This window comes from Belonocnema kinseyi, chromosome 9, assembly GCF_010883055.1.
Source record: "Belonocnema kinseyi isolate 2016_QV_RU_SX_M_011 chromosome 9, B_treatae_v1, whole genome shotgun sequence".
Classification (NCBI taxonomy): Eukaryota; Metazoa; Arthropoda; class Insecta; order Hymenoptera; family Cynipidae; genus Belonocnema; species Belonocnema kinseyi.
The window spans coordinates 58748295-58754724 of NC_046665.1; the positions used below are offsets into that span (position 1 = coordinate 58748295).

At 26.3% G+C, this 6430-nt stretch overlaps 1 pseudogene; it reads left to right on the forward strand.

Annotated features, from left to right (window-relative positions):
* Window positions 1-523, forward strand: part of LOC117180554 — a 34124-nt pseudogene extending 33601 nt beyond the window's left edge.
* The last annotated feature ends 5907 nt before the right edge of the window (window positions 524-6430 follow it).

A 6430-nucleotide genomic window follows, 5' to 3' on the forward strand; every position in this document is an offset into this window, starting at 1 on the left:
AAATTAAAATTCGAAAATTTTTTCTAAAGCCTCCAGGGGACTTCGTTTTCGCACGAAAAAATTTTATGTGCCCTTATTGCATCCGGACCCACAATTGAAGTTTTGGCTAAAAATGAATTATTATGGATACCAACAAATGAAGTAGAATCAGCAGATGCGTTTTTAACAGATAGTCCACAAAATCTAATAAACAAAAATAAAATTAGGGATTATCCTTTTATGATGGGTACTGTACATAATGAAGGGTTGTATTTAACCGCCCGTAAGTCTTTAATTATATATAAGTATTTTCAGTAATTTAGGAAGTGAGAAAAACTAATCGGATTTTTTCCAATCAAAATTATTTTTATTTGTAGCCTTTTACGGAAAGTCTACTTCGGAGTTAGAAATATATAATGGCGTTGACAGCCTTATTAATATTACATCCAAACGCTCTGTGAAGCCTGAAGATTTACCAAAGTATCGTGAAGCCATTAGGAATTATTATTTTAACGGATCAGTCTCATCCGGAAATAAAGAGTAATATCAGGGAGGCTGTAGGGTAGGGAAAACCTGTCTATAAAATATTTTTCAGAATTTTGCTCCAAAATTTTCAGGAACATGATACCCGTTGCTCTTCGGCAATTTTTTCTAACATTTCGTAGAAAAAAATTGAAACGAAGATTGGGAATTTACTTCAATGTTAGGCCCTATCTTCTTCTAAAATACTGTTTGGAAACTTGGGCGAAAATTCTGAAATCCGTCGAACAGTTAAGAAATTGATTTAAATAATTAAATTGATTTCACCACGTGTCAGAAAGATATCATTTAGTCCAAAAACTGATTTCACTTGTTGATGAAAAAATAATTTGATTCCAAGTTAATTTAATAATAAATTAAGGACGACAGTGTAGAAATACATAACCAACATGTTTCCGAAAATGGATTTATTGCATAAAAAAATATTAAACGATCAAATATACGTTGTGTTAAAAGGGTTTATTCGAATTCTCATTTAGAGTATAGTAATTAAGATAAAATTAAATGTAAAAATAAATGTAAAAATAAATCTGAATATAAGAAAAACATACCTAATTTCACACAAAAAAGAATTTTCTTGATTGAAAAATTTGCTAAAACTTTTTAAATGTATGAGGACCTTAGTCGTTTTGGTCCTACAAGAATTAAAAATATTTCATGTCAAAAGACAAAAGAAATTTCCGATTTTTTTACATAGTTCTGAATAAAGAAAAAGTCAGAGAATTTTTAAAATATGTGAAGTTGTGCTACCACCTTAATATAATATTCTTGTTTATAATTTATTTGACTTGTTTTTATGTTTCCCATTTTAGCAATTGCTTCCACTTAGAAATTATATTCATAGTTAAAAGTTTTATTATTTGATTAAAAATTCAACAATTTTGTTGACGAGCTATCCTTTTTAGTGAAAATTTATCCTTTTTGTTGAAAATTTTTCTTTTTGGCTTGATAATTCAATTCTTTTGGTAGAAAATGAACTCTTTGTTAGAAAATTCATGTTTTAATGATACGAATTCAACTGAAATCTTTCGCGATTGAAAATTCATTTATTTTTGTGAAAATTCGTCATTTCAATTAATAATTTTGTCTATTTTAGTAGAAATTTCATTTTTTTATAAAAATCCAACGTTTTGGTGAAAAAAACCTTCTTTTGGCTTAGGTTTGAATTATTTTGTTGAAAATTAGTCTCTTTTGGTGAAATTAAACAGTTTTTTACTTAAAATTAAACTCTTTTTGTTGAAAGATCTACTATTATATTATTTATTGAAAAATAATTTTTTTCTTTAATATTGAACTACTTGATTGAAGGTTGAATCACATTCTTGAAAGAACATTTTTTGGTCAGAGAATAATTCATCATTTTATTTAAAAATTAATGGCATTGGTTCAAAATTCTTGTTCCTTTAATTAATTTTTTTAACTGAACATTTTAATATTTCTGTTAAAGCTCTTTGATTAAAAGCGTATCTATTTTCTGAAAAATTGATCGTTCTCAATTGTTTAAAAGTTGAACTACTTTGCTTAAAGTTTTTTTTGTTTTTGTTGAGGGTTCACCTCTTTGGTTGAAAACTTAACAAAGCTATTGAGAATTGATATGCTTTAGATTAAAATTCATTTGTTCTGCTCGGAAACTAATCGTCTTGGTTTAAAATTTTCTCTTAATTTTAATAAATGTGGCAGTTTAGTTAAAAATTCATTTTTTGTTAAAAATTGAACTATTTTACAGAAAATTGATCTTTTGGTACGCCATTGGTCTTTGTTGATCATTCGTATTTTTGGTTTGTGAAATCATCGTTTTCTTAAAAAATTAGTTTCTGTTTTATTGAAAATTAGTTTTTTTTATTATTGAAAATTGAATATTTCCATTTTCTTAAACTTCATCTTTCTTAGTTCAAAATTCAACTATTTTTTTGAAAAATTATGTACTTTATTAAAAATTCATCATTTTGGTTTTTAGATTCATCTATATTGGTAGAAGTGTTATATTTTTTTGTTGCAATATCAATTAAATTTAATGTTGTGTAGAAAATTCCTCTTTGTAGGTTCTACATTAAACTATTTTGTTAAGAAAATTGCATTTTTTTGTTACTTCTACTATGTTGCATATAATTTGTGGAGAATTCTTCCCTTCTGCTTTGAAATTGAACTATTTGGTTGTCATGCAATTATTTCTGCAAAAATTAACTTGTTAGGTTCAAAACTGGGGTTAGAAAATTCAAGTATTTCTTTGAATATTCAACTATTTTGTTCAAAATTTAATTCTTTTGTGAAAAATACAAGTAGTTTGCTGAAAAGTCATCTTTTTAGTTAAAAATTAAACTATTTTTTTTTACCTTTTTCCAGTTTGATTGAAATTTCGTCCTTTCAGGTTAAAAATTCATATTTTTTTGTTGAAAAATCAGCTGGCTTGTTAAAAATCTCATTATTTTGTTCAAAACATAAATTCTTTGTTCAAAGCTTAAACTTTTTATTGAAAATTTAACTATGCTCTTGATCAAAATAATATTTGTTTGGTATACATTGAACTATTTTGTTGAGAACTGAACTTTTAAGTCAATCTGATCTAATCTGATTTTTAATTAATTATTACTTTATAAATATTTGGAATTTAGCTAATAGTATTTTATTTTTTAACGCAGCTTCTGGATACTTTCACTCAATTTGCTAGTGACAGTCAATTTCTATACCCGAACTCAATTTTAACGGAAAAAATGGTCAAAATCGCAAAAAGTCCAATCTATTCTTACTTATTCAATTATCATGGACAAACAAGTTACACTGAAACGGATTACGCTATAAAAACAATATTGGCGTCAGTCACGCAATCTCAATTTCTAGAAAAAAATACTAAAACTGTTTAAAATTGTAAGCTTAATTTAAAAAAATTAATTAAAAATAACAGATTTTCTCTAAAAACTCTAATATACTCCATTATTGTTTCATTTTTGTAGAAAAACACTAACATACCATAACAGAAAATTATTTAAAATTGTAGATTTTCTTTTTAAGGTAATATTAATTGTTTAAAAAAACCATTTCCAGCAAAAAATGTTAAAACATAATCTCAAATTGTTCCAAAATTGTGAATCTTCTTAGAAATTGAATGATTTTTTTTCTTGAAAGTGCCTAATTCTGGTATAAAACTCCAGAAAAAAAAAACAAAATTGTGAATTCAATCACTCTGGATAAAAATCAAAGAATAATGACAAACTGAAAAATCTTATGATTTGTTAAATTTAAAATGAAAGTTTTCGTTGGAGAACTCTGAAATATACAAAAAAAATGGTTCCAATTTAAAATATTCTTTTAAAAATAATGTTTTTTTCTTGTTGTTTTTTAAAGTAACCGATTTCTAATGAAAATGTTTAAAATGACCATAAATTGTTCTGGAATTTGTAAGATTCTTAAAATCTATAAATGATTCTTCACTACAAATATTTTCCGTATAAAACATCAACACGACCGATAATTCTTCAAAAGTTGTGAATCTTCTTTAAAATAAATTAAATCAACAATTTCTACTAAATATAATTTATGCTTATAATAAAAATACCAATTTCCGATGAAAAAATGCTAACACGATCAAAAATTTGAACTTAAGAAATAAGTATACAATTATCTACTGAAAATTAACTTTTTAATTAAAAATACAAATTTTTTTCAGAAATACTAACGACATCCAAAATTATTAAACGCTTCTAAATCTTGTTCAAATTATAATTACTTTTTGTTTAATGTACACATTTTTGGTGTGAGACGCTAATGTAACCTCAAATTATTCAAGTAGGTGAGTGCTCTTTGAAATCTAATTTTCTATCTTTTGTTGAACTAAAATTCCGAATTTCAGTCGAGAAACTCTATAATACTCAAAAATTATTATTTATTTCTAAACCCTGTTCAGATTGCACAGGTTTTTCTTTTAAAATACGAATTTCTGTTAAAGATACTGAATTTTCTTCAAATTAAAGTGATATTTGTTTTAAAATACATACCAGTTTTGTGTTTAAAACGGTAACTTGACTTAAAATTGTTAAAATATTTCAGTCTTTTCTGGAATTTAATTTTTTTTTTATTTATTAAAGATACCAGATTTTGTTGCTTGACGAACATAATCCAAAATTATTCAGATTTTAACTATTTTTCAATTTGCAATTATTTTTATTTTGAAGTAAAAAATATTTTGCAAAACGCGAACGTAACCTACAATTGTTCAAATATTCGAGTCTTATTTTAAAAACCTAATTTTATTTATTTGTTTTATAAAAAATATCAATTTCCGATTAAAAACACTAACATAATCCAATAATCATAAAAGATTCTAAATCTTGTTCAAGTTACAATGATTTTTGTTTCAGAATAACAATTTTTTGTAAGAAATGCTTATATTTTTAAATTAAAAATACCAATTTCCGATCAAAACACTAATATCATACAAAATTGTTTAAAACACTAGGCGTATAAATTTTATTATTTTAAACAAAAATTATTGAGCTTAAATCTAGTGATCTTTGTTTTAAATACTAATTTCAGTTGAAACACACCAACATAACATGAAGTTGCTCAAAATTCTAAATATTCTTTCAAATCTCATAATTCCGTATTAAAAATACTAATAATTTCCGATGAAAATTTAAGGATTTCTATTTAAAATAATCGATTTTGTGTGAAAAGTGTTACCATAGCTAAAACTGTTAAAAGTGTAAAATCTTGCTCGAATGATTTTTGTTTAAAAATGTAAACGACTGTTCTTCAAAAATGCTCATTTCCGTTGAAAAGCTAACACAGCCTGAAGTTTTTATAAATTTTGAGTGGTCCTAGAAACTTAATAATTTTTTATTAAAATTCTTTTGGAAAATACCGATTTCAGCTAACAGTACTAAGATAAAATATGTAGAATATTTGTAATACTTCAGTAGATAATATTAAAGTTGAATTTCGCAAGTCTGCCAAAAAGAACAAATGTTTCAGGATCTTAAAGTGGTCGTTTGCTGGTAATGAGAATTGGAATTTGCAAATAGATACATTTTTCAATTTCAGAAGTCGCACTATTTTGAATTTGGGCATCACTTTTTTTTAATTATCGATATTTCTAAAAACGTGAAACTAGTCCTAATTAAACTTAGAGATCTTGTAGATAAAGGGGCATTATTCCTCAACTGCCCCAACTCAAAAAGTCATGTTTTTCGATTGTCTCTAAATTCTGGGAATATGTTCGCCTACCCAACAGTAGTTAATCCACAAACTTATAGACCAGGATTACCAACCCTCCCCAAGTGAGGGGGGGTTGAATTTTCAACCCCAATGCCTGCAGGGGTAGTTTCAAACGCCTGTAACTTCCCTTCTAATTACGCGATTTAAAATTTTTATGAGGGTTTTGGAAAGTGCTGTTTACACGCTTTCATCCTATTTTATTATTTATAACAAAAAACTTGTTTAAACAATTTTTTCAATTAATCAATTTTTTATTTAACTTTTTTCGCAATTTAGGCATCTACAATTTTTTTTAAATAGTCTCAAAAGAAAGCTTGACTTTTTTACTATGAAAAATGTCTAATAAGAAAATAAACAAATTGAAATTCATTGAGTTACAGAGCCGGTTGTAGAGAGAGTCCTCGCGCTCGCACTCGGGCGTTTATGCGGCAGCATACCGCGGAACAGTTTTCAAGTATGCCATTTTTTTGTATTACTCACATTGATTCAAAAGTGCATGAAGTCATCGGAAAAAACTATTCACTTAATCGAAAATATTGATTAATTGAGCGGTTGGGTGCAAGAAAGGCTTACTTGTATTTTCAGAAGTCACTTGCTTTTCATTTGTTCTCCACGAAATTATGTGCAAAACAAAAGAAGCACAAGTGACTTCTAAAAATACAAGCAAGCTGTTCTTGCATCCAACTACTCAATTGTTAAT